The 20,440-nt window shown below is 46.2% G+C and overlaps 1 protein-coding gene across 1 annotated transcript in view; it reads left to right on the top strand.

Moving 5' to 3' along the window:
• LOC119431631 (uncharacterized) overlaps window positions 1–20,440 on the top strand; it is a 62,021-nt gene that overhangs the window by 12,752 nt on the left and 28,829 nt on the right. The gene's annotated exons all lie outside the window — the stretch shown is intronic.

The raw sequence follows: 20,440 nt of genomic DNA, 5'->3' as shown, positions 1-20,440 counted from the left end.
TCCAAAGCTTTTCATGTATGCATTGCCTGTATGTGTGGCTTAGCTGTGCTACACATTTGTAAGTAAACACAGGCCTAGCGTAGTTTTATGACGTCAGCATGGCTTGTCCAAGGTTAGGGATACACTCGGGCGCATTTAAAATTGGTTGCCGTCAGATGCTTCAGTAGCAGTGAAAAGCTTGCAAGATGGATAACAAAAGTAAATGCTTTGTAGCTAGGCAATCACTTCTGATCACACTGGTATGCAAATTCAAGCAGGTACGACAATAAGCAAATTGTGGATCATGTGAACCAGCTCAGGCAACAGAAAGGAAACCATGCACATTAAATTCTTTTTCTGAAAATTCCACGAATTGATTTTAGCATTCATTTTGGTAGACTAACGTGAACGCTCAAAACATTCTGCAGCGATAATTTGTGATAAGCCGGGTATACCATGGTCTGAGAACAGACAAATATTGTGATTTTACTGTACACATAATGATTATGTGTGCCCACACATACACAAGTAGAATTCTTCTATGATTCATTAAAAAGGTCTTGTAACAAAAGAGCATGCATTATCTTTCTAGTTCTCTTCAGCTCCATTTCATTTTGACAGAAAGCTCAGGCAAAGCCACATACTGGCACCTGTGCCCACAGATAGCCACCTGTTGTCTTGCCATGTGAAAGCTGTGGTGCCTCCATAGCTGACTTTTTCAAATTAGAATGGTGCAGCAATGGAAAAGGTCGTAGTAGCATCTGTGTCTCAGGAGAGGTGCTGTAGCAATGGAGTGTGCACCTCTGTGCTGTGTGTGGCACTACACATATCTTCTATGATATTGATTGCCGAGAAGAGTCTGCAAAAGGCACATTGTCAGGCGAGAATAGTCTATTGAGTTATACAGAAAATTTATTTGACGATAACACAAATCTAAGTGGCTTAAAAGTAAGGAAAGAAGGTACTTTCTTGCAGACTTACTGTGTGTTGCGACTCCAACAATGCTTTGCAGTTTTGATTATATGAAATTCAGTTAGCCGTAAAGTTAATAAATCTAACTAGAAAGAAGAATGTTGCTAGATGGCGAAGGACGAAGCTTCAGCTACAGTGCCCTAGTTGCTTTTTGCGAGTGCTTGCAAGCCCCAAGCCTGTGGGTATTTTTTTCAATTCAGAAACATACGGTTGCTGCAGAGACTCCTATTTTTGCCACTTCCTCTTTGGACTGATTAGAGTACTATTAATGTTTTTTTTTATAGAATAAATATTTTTCCTGTCGTTATTCCTTGATAACGTGCGTGGACATAAACCTGTTCAAATCTTTTGGAACCTTAATTTCTTGGCTCAAAAATTTAACCAGAACTTAATCATTTGTTCATAACTTGAACAAAAACTGGAATGAAAAAAAATTCAGTTTCTAACTCTGCTTCCTCACTGCACATATTTATGATGGCCGTAGCAATATAGACTTGGTAGCTGGTGAGAAAATGCTAGATTAACCTTGACCATTTAGTGTGTTGATGGGAACATTAGCGTAATCTTGAAGATGACAATTGCAATTGTTTTCGCTTTTATGTTGGCAACATATCATCTATTGTGTACTTCTTTGTGTAATGTCGATGTCTCCTATGCATTGGCCACTCGCAACGATTCTCTGGCATAGAATCTGAAGCCTAGTGCAACCTGATTTTATTAATTCAGAGCAATGCAGTATGCAGCTATCATTGATATTGCCTGAAAGTGGCTGATCCAGCTGAAGTGAGTCGGTCAAAACAGAATGATATGCTGCATAGAAATTGTGCAATTTGCTTGCACTCTGCTTCGCGTGAGAACAGATGAGACTGTTTTAGCACTATGGAAGTACTCCTGCTCTACTGCTTGATAACAGTGCTCTACCTCTGTTCACACACATTAAGCACATCCGCCCTCATGATAGCACTTCTGAGTACCCTTTGCCCAGTAGAAACTGCTATAAATTATCGTAGATAGGCTTAGTTTTTCAAGGCTAGATTTTCACGTCTTTAGCAGAAAGGTCAGTTCCTAGCAGAATAAATCACAGCCAAGCTTTCCGTTCTTGAATTTCTGGCCAAAATTAATGGTGCCAATTATGTCAGGCTAATGTCACGGATTTCATCGTATTTGGGTTTATTTGGGTTGTTGTGCATCTAAAGCTGCCAGGTTGAATCTTATTACTTCTGAATGCCGTACATTTTTTATTGGTAAACATTTAATTAGCGACAAGCAGACAATGCAATCGTTTGTCACTACTTGGGGAGCTGGTGCAAAAAGTTGAGGTGGCATTACTACCCCTGCTTCATTTCTGCATCTTCTCTGGTTTATGGAGCCTCCTCTCACTTTAAAAACGGCTTTTAGCAATGCAGTAGTGCAATCTGAATGTATGTTAACATAAAAATTCTGCCGAAACGAACGATGATTTACAATGTAAGTAAATAGCCGAATGCTTTTTGAAAGCTATTCTCTTTATTAATGGAATGATGCACTTGAAGGTGCATATTTGGTGCTTTGAGGACATTTAGGTAGCGTTTGTTGTTTCATTGTGTAATGCTATAGCGAACAGAACCAGTACATCTGTAGTGGTGTCGGAGCCCTCTCCTGCAGCCGCCACAGGGGGAGAGGATGGCGGTAGAGGAGGAGGACATGCCGGCATGTCCGGCCATTCACTTGCATGCACAACTCTGTCACATTTAACCAGTGGTGTAGCCAGTAATTTATTTCGGGGGGGGGGGGGGGGGGGTTCTCTGCCGGTAACTACCACTCCTCCCCTCCTTCATCTCTCTCTCTCTCTCTCTATATATATATATATATATATATCAAATTATGCTATCATCCTTATGCTATGTTTAAAAATGATAACAAAATAATTTGTTTACGAATTGATGCATTTATATACGGCATGTCGATGACCTAGCAGGTACATGACTTGGAAAAACGAACAGCGCTAAAAACGGGGCCGAACAAGAACAAGACAGCACACTATCTGTGTGTCTTCTTTGCAGGCCAGACTTGTTGCAGCCCAGATCTTCTAGTGAGTGGTACAGCTACGTCTGGAAGAGGGCGGGTACTATTTTGCAAGCCGCTTATCGCTCAATCGCACTTTCAGTGTTGTGGGCATGCTATATTATTCTAGACTTAAAAATAGAGGAACGAAGCTTTGCACTAGAACTTCGATAATATCATATGATGCAAGTTTCACTCACTTTCGGTGACCTTCTTCCCGACTTGTTTGAAGAAATGTTTGGAAGTAACTTGCGATCAGGGCATTGTAGTCATCAAGCGACGCATATTATTTGATCACACTAGGGAATTGATGAGTCAGACAGTCCGAAGCAGGGCTGCTTCCTGTTTAGAAGCCTTTGTGAAAATTACGGCATCTGTAGCTCGCAGTAAAATTAGGGCCAGTAGCTCCAAGAGATTTGAAAGTGTCATGTCTCCTGATGCTCGTCTATTCTGAAAATTGCCGAGACGTTTAGTTAGGATGGTCTCTCCGCAGCAAGCAGCATATTACGACGGGGTAGGTGAGCCTCAGCTATGTGACTGGCCACGGGCCTCTGGTGTGGAGCGATCGGGCAATGACGAGACACTCTCTATGCCCATAATTTCATTCTTGATGCCTTTTATGTCCCCCCCCCCCCTCCTCGTATCCATGACACCACTCCCCAACTTAACATTCTTTCCGTTAATCACTGTCGCACTCTTCAACATTCACCGGATTGTTGAACGGCGCAGCGGCCCCTAGCATTCCTATATTTCTGTTTCTGCGTGGACTTTGAGGACATTCACCTACCTGCCCTCCCACCTGTTTGTTGTGGCAGTTTCTTAGCTTCCCTGGCCCAGCACTCCCTGTCCTTGATATATTTTTCCATGCGCAAATCAGCGTTCTGTAGGTCTTTTTTGTCCCGTTTATTGGCCTGTTTTCATCTTAGCAGCGTGTACAAACTGGCCTAAGAGCAAGCTCTTCTCAAATTTATTAACATAATGAAAGTCAGAGACAAGGGAAAGAAGAAGAAAAAAAGGGGGGGGGGGGCTTATTATGCGTTTCCTAGACAAGCAAGTCGCAATATTTTAGGAATGCTTTTCTTTCGCGCAGTGTGGTCGACAATTCGGTCAAGTACTAGAAATGAGAACTTCTTCGACGACACGAAGGCTTGGTGGGGAGCAACGATGCCCTCAAGTTCTATGCACACGCTCGTCCCATCTTTATCGGTCTGTGGAATTTTTAACACTGGTCCCCCCTCAGCAGTTATAGTTAACACGATCCGGAATGAGTTAGAGGCCACAGTGTTCGTGCTGGGGGAGGGTATCGCCTCCATGACGACTCGCACCCCCCCCCCCCCCCCCCTCTGGACCATAGCCCTTGCCTTGCTTTAACATTGAAGCTTTCCCTTTCATTCATGTCGCTCTTTTGGAGCCCACCTCTTCAAACTTTTTGGTCCGTGAGAAAGGGGAAAGAGGGGGGGGGGTTCGTCAGAAAATTTCGGGACTGTTTCGACCCCCCATGGAAGTTAAGCGCATTGGTGTAGAACCCTTTTAGAGTTAGGTTCTTCGGAAGTGACGCACCTCCAGCGTCAGGTTTTTTTTTATCTCGGATAATATAAAACGAACACAGCGCAGTTAATTTTTGGTTGTGCAGAAGTGAAAAAAATGACACAGATAATGGAAAATGCTCTCTTAGTGTGGTCTCCACGTTTCTATCTGACAAAAGGAATGTCAAAAGGAACGTGGTAGAACAAAAACACAGAGACATGCCGGTACGTCAGTAACACTGAAAAGGTCAACAGGTGGCATTACGAAAGCATGTCTTCAATGGAGCAAAGTTCTACCTCTGCATTGTCACCCATTGCTTATCTTCACAACCTCTGGAATAGCCCTGGATGTTTATTGAAATTTGACGAAATATTTATTTTACTATTGCAAACTTCATATCTGGAACTCATAAGTTTGTGAAAACTGCTTTCGCATTGACGTTTTTTTTTTTATCTTACATTTACCGTTGGCGTCAGCTTTAGTACTATGTCTCTTTGGTGTCTCCTAAAGTGAGGTATGTCATGTGACACAAGACTGGAAGTTGAACTTCCATTTGAAAAAAAAAGAGTTCTTATTGAATTTTCCCATAAGCATCATTAGTGTTTCAGCACAGTAATTTTTATCACTTTTTCCAGTAGCTATAGTTTCTGCTGAAAATAATGTTAGACAATCAAATGAAGTATTCCTCCAGAAAGTTACTTCGAGTTTGCCAAAAAGTCGCCTTTGGCATTGTTCAATCCCAAATTAAGCATTAAGGCCCTCCAGATAAAAATTCGTGAGATAGCTCATTGTTTGCACCAACAATTCAGCTTGTGATCTCAAAATTTTAATTCAAGTAAATTTTATTTGAGGCGAGAAAAATATTTTTGAAATCCACAACCAATCTCACAGGTAGGTACTACGGAACTGTGTCTTCACTGCAAAACATGTGCGGGCCACATTGAATGCTTGCGCGGGCTTATGAACTCGTTATACATAAAATAATGGCACATGCTTCTTTATGCACTGTAAATGGCAGTAAAGTCTCCGTTTACGCTGTTTGAATGTTTATGCCCTTGCAACTATGTTTCACGATAATACATACCGGGGCCATGGTTGCTTAGTGGCTGTGGTGTTAGGGTGGTGGTGGTGGTGGAAAACTTTTATTGAGAAGGCCCGAAGTAAAGAAAATTAAAAAGCAGCGTTGTGGGCGGCCTTCAGGCTGCCGGTTGTGGTGTCCAGGCCGTGCTTGGCGCAACGTCCTCTTCCCAGGTCACCAGCCGGAGTTGGAGATCCGGCTCGGTGCTGGACAAAGCAGCCTCCCACTGCTGCGGACTGGTTAGGTGCCAAGAGGTGCCAAGTGCACCGGGCAGGAGAATAAGATGTGATCGTAATTGGCGCGGGAGCTGTCACATAAGCGGCAGGCAGGCGAGTACGTCCCGGGATGGAAGAGGGCAAGACGTGCAGGAGTAAGAAAGGTGTGGGCCTGAAGGTGGCGCCACAAGTGTTGCCAAGCACGAGGTCGCGGGATCAAATCCCGGCCATGGCGGCCGCATTTCGGTGGTGGCGAAATGCGAAAACACCTGTGTACTTAGATTTAGGCGCATGTTAAAAGAACCCCAGGTGGTCCAAATTATTCCAGAGTCTCCCACTATGGCGTGCCTCATAATCAGATTGTGGTTTTGGCACGTAAAACCCCATAATGTTTTACGATAATACATTTGTGCGATGAAAGTAAACCATGACTGCTTTGAGGTTGTCATTGGGGATAGTTATCAGACATGAGACATTGTGCACGGCGCTGATTCAGTGTTTTGTAAGTACTGCAGATCAGCAGATTATGAGTTATGCAAGAATCTGAATCACAGGCACTCCGCGCCAATTGTGGCATAGGAGACAAATGTCAAGAAACTTCCAGTTTGCAGTTTGCTGCGAGTGTCCGTGGGCCTGGCCAAGTGCGGTTTTTGTCCTGGTGTGAAGCAGCAGAGAAGGAATGAATATGTTATTTTTTTGCCTCCGCATAGGACAGAATGAGGTTAAGTTAGCCTCTGCAAAAGGGCTCACATTTATGCCGTGTTTGCCTTCCTGTCTGTCCCGAGCCCCTAAAATAAGGAGTGGTAAACTGCTGAATGTACGCCGTTTATGATTTATATATACTGATGTCAGGCGACACAGCACACATTTGCTTGACAAATAGCCACATTGCATATGCGTGCCAGAAAAATAGCTGGTGGTGCATACATGTTCTGCAGTGAAGACACAGTTTGGGAGTGCCTACCGGGGAGATTGGTTCTGGGACTTTAAAAAATGTTTTCTCGCCTTAAACAAAATTTACTAAAATTAAAATTTTTATATGACAAGCTGGGAAAGGTTAGTGAGAATAATGAGCAATCTCACATATTTTTGTCTGGAGGTCTGAAGATCGTCAGAAGTAACTTCTGAAGTAATTTTCTGGAAAAGTACTTGATCTCAAAGCGAACCATTATTCTTAGCATAAACTGTAACAATGGGAAAAAATAATAACAAAAATATTGTGGCGGAAACCTCAACGGTGTTTGTGCAAAAAAATTCGGGAAACGTCCAATTTGTTGCTTTTTTACTGAGCCAATTATGCATGGAAAATTCGTAAATGTGTCCACCTATGACTTCACTTAAATAAACCTCACCATCAGAATATTCTAAAATAAGATTTGTCATTGTACCTAATTTTACACTTGATTAAACAGAAATTACCTCCAACATTTGCTTCTTCATGAAAACCTCAAAGAGCGCATACGTCACAAAATAATTTTTTTCCAGAAAAATACTTCGGTGAAACTTTATGCACACAATCACCAACTAGCCCAATGTTTGTGAAGAGAATCGGCGATGGCCACTTTTGGTGTCTGGGACATTTTGCGTGGAATGACCCCTCTCTGTAAAATTGTGACTCTCCTCTAGCAGAATCACATGGAACAGTCTTCACTTGCATCAGTCTTTCTTGCTCTTATCCCTTATTCGAAGACAAACAAATATTCGACAATTTCACATAGTCAATTCTGGAATATGAATCGAATAATGATGACTATTTGGTTCATATTTGAAATTTTTATTATTCACATACCCCTATATTTAATACATACATTTTTATAAACATTGGCTATATGTTCTTGGTTCTGGACATCTTTAAGCCTATTGGAAGACATATTAGAACCCTGAGGCAAACAAAGCTTCTTACTATATTGAACTTGTCATTTTATTCCTTTGGGCACTAGGTCTTGTTTCACGGCCATAATTTCAGCAAGGTAACCGACATGACAATGAACAGCTAGTTTTCTTCTGTGAATGCTCGAGTACTTCTTTTTGTTGTTGCTTTTATCTGTTGCAGGATGGCGCTGTATTATATTTAACCTTAGTCTTCATTGCTGCTTATGCCACACACAGGGTCGCACAAAAACTGTCATCGGTAGCATGCGTTTCGGGCCTTGATAAGCATTCCCGTTCAACCTACACATAAATTTTTTCACACTTCACTAGAGCGCTCTATATCAGAAAGCTCCTCCTGCTTGTAGTCTGTTGCATGTGTTGCTTGTGGTCTCTCGTTTCTTGTCTGTCGTATATGTCGCTTGTGGTCTGTTGTATATTGACCAAAACGTCTTCAGAATTTAACAGGTATCCTGAAACTTTATGTAACCACTGAAACGTGTGCACTGAATGAAATGTCAGAAGTCGAGTCGCTTGGCACAATGGCACGTCTACAGTTGAACGCAATAGGTCCTTTTCAAATGGTGCAGTTTCCCATTCTATAAGCTTGTCATCTGTTTGGTCATGCTGACTTCAGTGAGAGGGGGGGGGGGGGAGTGTTCTAAACTATGTGCAGCCCCCCCCCCCTCGCCCTCTTTTCTGCGTCTGAGTTTGGAGAGCATCTACTAACTTATGGTATCAAGCTTTTCCGCAGCCCGTCATACCGACGCCAGCTAGAGCAATTGCAGCATCATCTTCCTTATTTCCTTCATGCAGGGCAGACTTCAATCCACGATACCCGGAATCAATGACACATTAAAGGGTCCCCCACCAGGTTTTGACATTACAGACAAGCGCGGCGCGTATATCACACGCTAACAACCGTTTGCGCAAAGTATCAAACCGCTGAACTAAAGCCCGTGCGCCCTTGCTCTCGAGGGAGCCATGCTTTCTGCCAGAGAATCAAGGTCACACGCATAAATGTCTCTACGTCAGACGCACTGCTTGGAACCTTACCGATTATGGCACGTGGAGATCGGTAAATCATGCAATGCAAGACCGCCACTGGAAGTGCGCCGCGCAGCAGAAAAGGAAGAGATGGGGAAAAGGATGTGACGTAAACGTGAAGCGGTCTCTCGGCTCCGGTATGAGAGAGGGCACGGAAGGTATGTCATATGCGGACCCTAGACCAAGCAAGGGGAAATAGTGTCTGTGTTGGCAGTAAAGCTCGCCTCCTAGCAGCTAGTGTGGCGACGCGACATTCCAATTTCTCCTGTTTCCACTAATAACGAACTACTGTGAAAATTTTTGGAGTAAAACGCTTCACAACTTCCAGGGTTAGGGCGCCTTGATACCTAGCTTCGCTTTCACGGTGGTTCACATCTCCGCCGCTCGGCCTTGGAGCGTGTACGAAAGCCGTCATGGGTTGGGTTTCTTTCGAAGTCATTGAAGCACAGAGCAAAATTAGTTTTTAAAAAAGACTCAGCAACGTGGGTGAAAATAAATGGGCGGTTAAAGTGCACAAGTATCCGTACCTCAATGGCGGAGGACACAGAATGGAGAAAAGGTCAAGACAGTTGGTAACCACGCACAGGGTAATTGAAACTGTAAATAGACAACCAGGAATCATCAAAGAGAAAGTGAGCGAAACAGAGACAGGTAAAAAAGATGTAAAGAAAGAATGTAAACAAAAAATACCATGGAGATACCATACAAGAATGGCAAAAAAGAAATGGCAATGCCTTGCTATCTGAGGCTCGAGCTGGTTGCCTAAGGACAAAAAAATACTGGAGCAAATATTCGCAACAAGATGAGGCATGTGTCTGCTGCAGCAAAAATCCGGAGACTACTCAGCACATTCTAATCAAATGCGAAGGGATTCACCCAATGAAACCCGTATGTAACGTACACCTTTCAGAAGTGCTTGGATTTAAAGTGGATGGAAGCATCAACCGGTCAGCAGTGGAGATAAGCAAGAGATGTTTAGAGTATTGGTAAAAAAAAAAAAGCAGGGAAGGAGATTGATACGACTGGATGAATTAGATCCATTACAGGCATAGGTAGCAGTACAAGGTAAATAGAGAAGTTTTGAGGAGGAGAAAAAAATGATCAAGACGATGTATACAAAAATGCTAGAATGAAAAACATGTGCAGCATACCTGATTACTTCAAGCAGGCTAGGTGACTGTTTGCCACCGCACCGTTTTAAAGGGGATGACAATAAATCATCATCACGTATTCAGGTATAACCAAAATTTTTGATGGGGGTCTGGTGAGGGCCCCTAAAGCACCCAGAGGTCGAAATTTAGTTGTGGTGTTGCAGTTGTGCACGAGTCTACAACGAGCACTTAGCCGCGAGAATTTTTCGTAATTGTGCCGTAATAGCGGAGTTACACGCGTTTGATGATCGAAACACGGCACTCGCTCGCTTCGCTCTTCGCTACTCTCCTCGTCGGCTGGTCTCTCCTCCTCGCCGAGTGCTGCTCCAAATGTCACGTGACATGCGTCATCGCCAAAGCGCTGTCCATTTCCGGTTAAGGCACGTCCACGAGGCCGATTCGCCGTCGGTAGGAAGCCACCCTACCGACGGCGAACCGGCCTCCAGTGCCGTAGAACGTCTGCCGCGCGAGAGGTGTCCAAAGTAGACAGCAGTTCGGCCGGCGCACCGCCCGCAGCACGATCAACGGGCCAATCTACGACCGCGAAGCTGCGCGCCTCCGTCACCGGCGACGAAAACGTCGGCTCCAGCTCAGCTGCAGTGCACGGCTACCGACGGGAGACGACCGGCTCGGCTGTGCTCGCATCGCAACCGACAGCGCTCGCATCGCAGCCTACAGCGCCGCTAATATCAGCGTATTTTTCTTCTTTGTGTACAATTATTGCGGAGAGCGACAACAACGATAAGAAAATATTGCGGCTCGTGAACGTCGGTAATTCATTTCGAAGCGCCGTCCCCTTTAGCTTTGAAGGGAACCGGAAAAGGCCTAGCGACGGTATCGGTGCCGTCGAGGGATCAGCGGCGGTGAGGCTGCCGCACAAATGAGTCCCGGTCTCATCCTCGGCAGGAACCAATTTCGCGTGGCTCACCGCAGAACCCCCGATTCCTGCCGATTTTGCCGCGCGAGGCATGACGCGTTGCCGCGCGTTTTAGACGCGCGTTTTTGCCGCTAAAGTGGCCGTACCCTTACCGTGCCGGTAACCAGCTACCCGCTGTGGCTACGTCTACACGCTGTGTCGGCCGGTGCCGGCCCGTGCTCATGCGAAGCGTGCCGCTATGGACCCTGCGTTGCGCGCGCGTCTAGAAAGGCCAACACTGTCGCACTCTGTTCGCGCAGCTAATCAACCGGTAAGCACGACTGTGTTGGATGAAACGCGAGCGATTTGGCACTTGCGTTGCGGGCTGTAATTGCCGATTCGCAAGGGCGTACAAGCGAGCAACACGATGAGGAGGAACAGGGTGCGCGCGTACCTGCTAGCAGACAAACAGGAAGTCGTAGGTCCTTGTTCGACCAATGGGCGTCGTAACTGCTGTTGACATCACCAGATGCACCCTGCTGACATCGTGACGACCGCTGGGGATACCGGAAAGGCCAGGATAGGACGACGGCTTTTTTCTTTCTTTCTTTCTTTCTTTCTTTCTTTCCTTTTTTTTTTTTTTTGCGCACCCACGGCGCGTAGCGCTGCAGCGTTTGGCATCGTTGATCGTGACGGCATTCTGAACTCGATGCGCGTGTTTACTTGAAATGTACAAAAAGATCTGAGGTGGTTTAGGGGCCCTTTAGGTGAAGAGGCTCAGTATTTTAGGAAACCGACCCTGCTTTGATAGCGATGCTGGTGTTTCTAGAACTACTGAGCCATTTTCTCTCGTAAGCACCGACGGCTGCGTTCACTGTATCCGTACAATTGAGGATTACGTTTTTCGAAAACACTTCCACGATAATTGAAGAGGGTGAGGGCAGCGACATCGTCAAAGGTGAGGCCAGGGGCTGCAGCCCTCTTAGATCACTCCTTAGAGCAGCGCTCCCCTCATTGTTGCCGCTAGTTTCACTCTTGGTTGTCCTTGTTGGTCCTCGTGACATCAGTCAACTTTGTCGTCGAAGCTGTTCTAAGAAAGAGACAAGGAGTTTTCAAAGGCGGAAAAGAGATGCGGTAGATTTTGCGGTTATTGTAGTTTTACTCGTGGCGCGCAGTATAATTTGGCCTACACTTTCACGGCCACGTGATGGGGAAAATAATGCGCTCGACGCTCAAAACGTGTGCAGATTTCATTCAAGGTGGCACGAATGTGCCAGGGAGTGCAAGATTCCTTACGGAAGTTAAGTGTCTATGGAATAAGCAAACATAATTCGTGGCGGCATAAATTAAGAGAAAAAAAAAAAACGGGGGGGGGGGGGGGTAAAGTTGGCCCCGTAACAGGATTATTGCAGTTAGGTTACATGGGGCTTAGTGCCGCTTACCCCGCCCACAAACGCCAACATTTTGTTGACCGTTTGCTCAACCGACTCCGGTGTTCGGGAAAAAGATAATTATGTAAAACCTAAAAAAAGGCCACAGACTTATCAATTGTAACATCGGTGACATTTATTGAAATTGTGGGGAATGACCGCCCAATAGTATTTGTCCAGAAACCACCCAATAGTATTTGTCCGGGGGGTGCTGAGCATGATACCCCATTTTCGTTGGGCGTGCAGGAGGGCACTCCATCACGTGACACTCCATGGTGCTAAAGGAGGGGGGGGGGGTGCGATTGGGGGGGTCGGGGCAGACCCGCTAGTGGGCTGTCGGTCCTCGCTTCCCTTTAGATCCGCCCCTGGGAAAGTAGTGGATCTAATTTCATGTCTATAGTATTTGGTCGTAGCACAGATAAGAGGTATTAAAAAGCAAACAAACGAAACTTGCTTAGCAGGCACAAATGTAGTTATAGACCTTTTACAGCACCATACCTATGGGCGCCGCCATATTTGGTCACGTGACCGCGCCTGCCATTGGGTGCCTTCTCATCGGCGTTTGCTCGCATGCTTACAATGGCCACGGCAGCCGCAGGCACGGCTCGGACAGCCGCTATTTCGGGTACCATGGTGAGAAGTGAGTGGGTGGACGACACAAAATTTTTGTTACAGCTGCAGAGGCAGTGCAAGTATACTTTTCATTTATCCGTTCCGTCTGCGTTGCAATGTTACTGTGTGCAGGTCTACCGGCTGTAGGGGACGTATGTAGCAGCCTGATGTTAGCTTTTACCCTTTGTATCCTAGTTTTTGCAGCGGTAGGTTTGTAAGGCTGTTACTGCCGTGCGCCTGTTGTGGACTGTATGTGCAACAACTTCGTTCGGGAATAGGCGTGTGCGCGCGCGCAGAAAATGCCTATTTGCGACCAGCTCCGCGACCGGGTTTCGACCGCACTGATCACTTGGGAAAGGTTTTCCGGTTATTTACTACGCAGATTAAAATGTCATCGCGTACGCGTGGACAAAAATATCCCAAGTGGCTGAGCGACAGCTTGCCTGTTGTTTCATGTTTCATTCATGGCGCTGAAAGAAACTCCAGGTGCCCGCCTATTAGTCCAAGCTTGACTTCGCTGGTGTGGAAAGTGAAGTTGCATCATGTTTATTTTTTGTGCGATCCCCTTCGAGACATGTACAGCCAACTCACCCAAGCGCACACTTCGGCCGAACTACGGCTTCATACGTTTTTGACACAGTCGCCAGTTTTGCGCCGCCGATTTACGAGCTGAAAAATAGTTTAAAAGACTAATTTGCTTCTGAACTGCTTTCTTATTCGTTTTCATCGGTACCGTACTGTCTTTTGTAGCCGCAGGCATCTGTTTCTAATTATTTCGATCTGGCGTAAAAACGAAATTTGCTAAAGTATGCCGCGGCGTTCCTGTTAAGACCAACCGGAACGCCCATGTCTTTCGTAGCACATTTTAATGTCGCATATTTCGAGTGGTGCTTGTTATAGGATTTCTGATAAGCAGACATCACTTTTCGGCTTCAATTTCGCAATTACAACAGGTGCCCTAAAATTAGTAATGAAATAGTTGTTTGCACATTTTAGTGAATTAGCGTAATTATCGTTAAAAAATTTCTTGCTGCTAATGTCCACCTAATCACGTTGCCTATTGGTAAGAACGGCAGGGGCCTAGATATGACAGTTTCTTCTTTAAAAAGTGTTCCACATAAAAAGAAACACCTGGTATATAGTCTCGTTGCTGTTTTAGGGTCAGGCTTATTTACTTCCCCGCGTAGTTAACAAAGATTTACTTAAATACTTTGCACAATTTGGAGGCTGTCTCCGGGAAGCGCCTGTAAGGTTCGAGAACAAAACTGGATTTAATATACACGAGGTCTGTTAGAAAAATATCCTACCTTATTATTTTTTTTGCGAACACCTGATGAATATGAAACAAGCGCGCTTGCATCAGCCGACCTTGAACCTTCGTGCGCATGCACTAATTTTTTCCTGCCTGCCGATAGCGTCAGTCGCTGGGACGCAGCGTTTGAGTGAGGTAGTGCGCAGTGCTCTCGTCGGTTTCTTTTATTGCAAGGAAAATGACGGAGCGACTGGAACAGCGCTACTACATCAAATTTTGCCAGAAACTGGGCGACAGCCAAGTAGAAACCATTCGGAAGATTCAGACGGCTTTCTGTGACGATTCTATGAGCAGCACACAGATTAAAGAGTGGTACAACCGGTTTAAAGACGGCCGCACATCGGTGGAGAGCGAGCCACGCTCCGGTCGGCCATCAACATGCCGCAATGACCAGGTCATTGCCGAAGTGAACGCTGTGGTGATACGGGACCAGTCGTGTGACTATCCGAGAAATTTCGGAAGAGGTGGGCTTCAGCACTTTTTCTGCACATTCCATTATGACCGAAGATTTGGCCATGAAGAGAGTTGCGGCGAAATTCGTGCCGAAGCTGCTCACGGTGGAGCAAAAGCAACTTCGTGTTGAAGTGTCACAGGACATGCTGGATTCCACAAACAGTGACTCCGACTTCAGGAACACCATAATCACTGGTGACGAGTCTTGGGTGTACGGGTGCGATCCGGAAACCAAATCCCAGTCGTCACAGTGGAAGCATTCCACGTCACCAAGACCAAAGAATGGCCGCCAAATGCGCAGCAACGTCAAAGTGCCGCTGACTGCTTTCTTTGACTCCCACAGTGTGCTGCACCACGAGTACGTACCACAGGGTCAAACAATCGCTACAGGGATGTCCTCCGTCGCCTACGTGATGCTGTGCGGCGCAAGAGGCCGGAGTTGTGGTCATCAGGAAATTGGCGCATCCATCACGACAATGCTCCCGCACGTTCCTCGCACTTGATTCAGACTTTTTTTTTTTTTTGTTTGCGAAAAAACAGACTCCTGTAGTTCAACAGGCTCTTTACTCTCCTGATATGGCCCCCTGCGACTTATGGCTGTTTCCCAAAATCAAGAGGCCATTGAAAGGAGCGCGATTTCAGACAAGAAAGGACATTATGGCTGCAACGACAGCCGCGAGCTAAACTCCATTCCGAAAGAGGCCTTCTCGGAATGCTTCCAACAATGGCAGCACCGCTAGGAGAACTGTGTGGAGTCCCAAGGAGACTACTTTGAGGGTGATTAGGTTTCCAACGCTCCAGTTATGCCAGCTTTTTTTTTTTTCTTCGGCCAAAGGTCGGATACTTTTCTAACAGACCTCGTATATGTGATTGTATGATATGAAAGCGACATGGGCAATTTTTGTCAGCTTTGGGTAACCACGCGTATAAGAGCTATAGGTTACGGTGGCTAGGTACTGCCCTGCGATTACAAAGCGTAAATAATCTAGTAGGCGCCTCATTCACACAGATGATAAAATGCGTGTTATGGGGATAACACATCCGGGAACGACTTGGTAGCGATTTCAATGTGAAATCGCTGCCTCCCCCCAATGGCGACCGCCATTTTGGCATGGCTTGCGTGACGTCAATGCGGGGCCAGCGCTGTGCTGCTCTGAAACATTCGCGCCGTGCCGAAATGGTGCATGCCCATAGCTCTGCGAGTCGAGTGCAGAACTCTCCCTGGAAATGAAGAGCAGCTCCTAGCGCTCTTATGGTTTGGAAACCGAACCGTTACCAAGATCGAGCCCCTGGATTCTTCGGATGGCGAGTTGTGCGCGCGGATGGCGAGTTGTGCGTGCAATTCTTTCACTCGCCTGATAAATGTAGCACAAACCAGAAAACACCCGCAAAAACTTCCTCGGGCTCGCCGCCTAGACACACGCGAAAACGAAAGCACGCATAGCGCGCGTGACGTTGTATTTCGGGCTTGCAATGGCTTCTGCCGCTTGCAGTACACAAAAGCATGGCCTTCGAGATCGATTCCGTACCGTTCCACCCAGCGACGTGTTCCGTTCCGTACACGTCGCTGGGTGTACAATTTCATTTCGTCGCGCGACGCCAGACTGCTCTACGGTTTAACTGCAGCATACAAAAGTTCAAATTTTCTGTCCCACTGAGTGCGCTCGAATTTTGCCAGCTTGCTGTGGGTCTCGTACACTTTAACATACAATGCACTTCAAGCTCGAAAATTTGGTATCGTGGCCCCTTTAAGCACTTGCGATAGTTTCTGCTCGCCCCACTGGACAGCGTCATTAAACAGTGCACAACATCTCGGGTCTCCTACTCTATAGCATAGTATGATCTTATTGGCAGTACGAGGAGACATCGAAAGAAAATATATACGAGCTTTTTCAGCGACGATTAGCTTATTCAAAATAAAGTATTTGAGGTGAGTAATATTCGTGGACCTATATTCACAGCATCGACTGATACGAGAATTCTGCGATAATCGTCAATATACGCTCTTCAATGGAAAAAAAATATCTGCAATTTACCTTTTCATTGAGGACGTTCGATTGGCACAAACATTGCAGTTGTGGAATTGAAGCCGCGGTCAGTGCTCAGGGCATGGCCATTTGAGTAGGAGTCCGGATAAGTAGCGCCAGTTTCGAGATAATAGGTCTCTAAAATCGCCATCGAGATGCATTGCTGTTCCTTGTAGCTTTGTCCCATGCACATTGCCCAAGGAAGAGTTTGTGGTAAAACAAGGGCAACGGTCAATGCATTTAGCCGCAAGTTTAGGGACGGTCATCAAAGTGGATCCTATAGTCAAATGATTCCTACTCAGTAGATATTACCTCAGCATTGGCAGACTTCAATATTGCGATTGGAATATGTACACTCAAGTAAATAATATGCTAATTAGTGAAAATTAGTTGACTAGTAATTTTATTACCGATTCTCGCACAAAATATGTTCTCCGTTACTATGAATCTTGACCACAAAAATGATCATTTTGTCTGGAATCCGCTTAGGAAACAGAAGTCGCCTGAACAACCGCTGTAAACTATTGTCACCGCGGCGACCGCGTATACTCCATAAGCTTTTGAGCGACCGCCGCGCGACGGCAGGCGCGCGTGGAGCGCTTAGCAATTTCTGAGCTGTAGTTGGGAACAGTTGCTAACATAATCGAGAACACCGACGTTACGGGAAAGTGGCAGGAATCATTTATACGTGTTGTGTGTGATGAAGAATGAACTATAGGCAACGGGCGTTTGTTTCCAGCCAGAATTACGCCGATGTGCATCTGTTACTGCATTTGAAAACGGCGCTATTTTCCTCTTTCGGCACAACTTTTTTTTTTCTTTTTTTTATAGCTTATTGGGGAACAAGACCGACATTGACAGGCTTCGTAGATGTGTAAGAGTATAACCAGCCTTTTCGTTCGGAGCTTTCGCTTTCAGAAATGCCTTATGTCGAGGACTCTCGTTTTCGCTTTCAGTGTTTGTGTGGTAGTTTATTACGCAGCAAACACCTCGTCTTCCTGCCTAGACATTCGTATCCGATAAGAATACCTCGTCCCGGTACCACCGCCAGGAATGGGCAGAAAAAGAGACAGCTCGTACGCGAAAGCGGGTATTTGTGGCATTGGTGCAGGCATATAGCGCGTGGAGTGTACGCTCTGGCGACCTGTCTGCGGGGCCACTTGTGTAAACCCCGCGAGTTATACCGCTACCTGCTGCCTTTCCTGCGTCGGCACGCGTAGCTTTGAACATCTGCCCTGGATTGAGCCTCGCTGCGCGCCGCGATGTGCCGCATGGGCAGGATGTGCGTCGGCTGCGCTGGTGCGTTCCTCCATAGGTTTCCGCGCTTCAGCTGTGGCGCGTGCTTGCCTCGCAGGTCCCGTGACGTACGTACCATTTTGTCACTGGTTGCCGCGCGTTGATTCCGCGGGCCTCCGTTCGTTACCTGTATTCCGCTAAGGTTGCGACTTTGGGCTGGCCGCTGTATTCCATGGGTCCTGTACAGGGCTAAGCTCGAAACGAAACAAGGAATCGTATGACACACAAGGCGACTCACAAGACTGGTATCCTCCATCTAAACCGTATTCTCATAGTCTGTGTGTTATTTTGCTACGCACATGGTGTTGTCGATACTGTTTTTGCTCGTTTAGTTGTTTCCCACTGTAGTTTCACGTCGTGCGTTACCGTAGCCAACTTCTTTGCCCTTTCAGAAATTTTTGCCCTCTGTGAGATAACATTCAGAGCACGATTGACATTAGCCTATAATTTTCTTTTGTGGGTGATCAGCACCGACGATGGGAGCGTGCGGATCCGCCGCGACGTCTGGCTTGCGAAGGAAACAAGGCTTCGAAGCTCTCTGCTCGAGTAGTTTGTCTCCCGGCTTTCCATCATAAACCTATGCGGAAAACGGCGTTCCTTCGTCACGGTTCTGCATAACGGCCGGGGTGATATTGTAGATGGCGAGGTCGCGGAAAAGCTGGCAGTCTTGGGCTGTCAATCGCTGCTTGTCGCAACTGATTAACTTCGCTCGCAGAAAGACAGCCACTTCGACAGTAGCAGCCCGCCATGCTTTATACGGCGAGCGAATCGGGTTGTGTTGTCCGAGACTCATTTTCAGGGTAAGGTCTATCGAGCGCATGTTATTGTTATTTTTCGTTATGAAATTGCCGAAGTTGCAAGCGCACAGTTTGCTGCATGTGTTTTCGTCTCCTGAATTGATAAACACTGGGGCCCTCGGAGTGCATTAATAACTGGACTTGCGCACTTCCGTATAACGAAAAGCTTCCGCATAGTGAGAATGATGTTGACCTTATTGTGCTCGGCTGGTTTGTTTCGCCTTGTTGATTATTTTGGGCGGCATTACGTTGCTGTGGTCTTAATGGTGGTGTAAGGTGTTTTCCTAATTTATTGAAGTCCAACTGCAATTCGCATACGGAGTATTGTGTCAGTCTCCTGTGATCACGCGTTCTTTAACGTATCTAATTAAGGAGTTCAGTGAAAATATACTCGTGCAAAGGCGGGTTTTGCTTTCTTCAGTGATATCAAGGCTGTTTACATTGTCAGGCCATGCGGTTCCTGCATGATCTGTTCTTTTTATTTGTTGCAGTGTTTACTAACTAGTCATGTTTCATTAGGCTGCACTTTCTTATCCTAGTTATAAAAGCTCAGTTGACTTTCCCGACGGTTGAGACCATAACAAAGGTGCGAAATTTCTACGTTTGGAAAAAGAGTAACGAGGTTATTTGTGTCGAAAGGTCTGGACTTTTGCGAGCATGGATAAAAAGTGGTGTATAGTACGGTGCAGTAAATCGTTTTACCGCTGGAGCGGTTTTTCTCGCGCTCTTCCGCAAACGTTCGTTCCACGGAAACTGCGTCATCGCCCGACATGACGGCACCCGGCCGGCCCGTTTCAGGCCGAACGCGTAGCCGTTTATAACCCATTTGTGCGCTTCACGGGAAGTAGGTGGTGTTTTAGACTTTCATCTCACCTCGGCAGGAAAGTTCTGGCGTCGTCTCAGTGGTCTTCTTGAGATTGGTTCTCGATATCGAGGGAAGAAGGCCTAGTAACACACAGGCGACTCGCCATTGTCATTCGTCTTAGATTAGCGTGGCTTTAGGCATCACGCGCTCTCCAAAGCTCGTCCCTTTAAACAATTGAAGCATTCATTGGCGTACATAAACACACGAATGCGTAAAAGCTCTTAATTTCAATGGGTAGGACGGTGCAAAATAAACAACAACATGAAGGCACACGTCCCGCGCGTTTCGCTTCCACAGCAAAATGCTTAAAAATGCGCCCCATAGAACGGATTACCCTTTCGGCTCGCGACAGCTCGCGTAGTCTTCACTCTAGCCATTGACTTGGATTGGTGTTGCTTCAGGCAGCATACGCTAACATATATACGAGGGCGAATCAGATAGTCTTTGTCCCTATTTTAGCCAAATTACGCCTGTAAATGCGAAGTCAACATATCCATTCCCAGCGGTGGACCTTTCTTGGACCGTCCCGGCCTCATCTGCCGGTAGCTTCGCAGCACGGCGCTGCTGGCAGTTGTTGAAGATGACGGTTGTGCTTCACACAGCCACGGCGTACGAGCAACGAAGTGTGATTCGTTCTCTATGGAGCAAGGGGCGAACGCCCATTGAAATCCATAGGTAAATGCAGCCCACGTATGGGGAAAGGTGCCTCGCTTTGAGAAGTTCAAGGTGGTGGTTTTGTTGGTTCGCAAGAAGGCCGTGAAGCTAAGACAGCAGTCCGACGGTGGTTCCACAGTCAGCCGGACGAATTATAGCACAGGCGCATCTAAAATTTAGTGCTGCGATGACACAAATGTCTGAACTGGAGCGGGGACTATGTGATAAAATAGTGTAAGTACGTAGAATAGTACGCA

This window comes from Dermacentor silvarum, chromosome 1 (assembly GCF_013339745.2).
Source record: "Dermacentor silvarum isolate Dsil-2018 chromosome 1, BIME_Dsil_1.4, whole genome shotgun sequence".
NCBI classification, from domain to species: Eukaryota; Metazoa; Arthropoda; class Arachnida; order Ixodida; family Ixodidae; genus Dermacentor; species Dermacentor silvarum.
The sequence above is the reverse complement of the archived record's forward strand: the minus strand, read 5'-3'. Positions and strand labels throughout refer to the sequence as shown.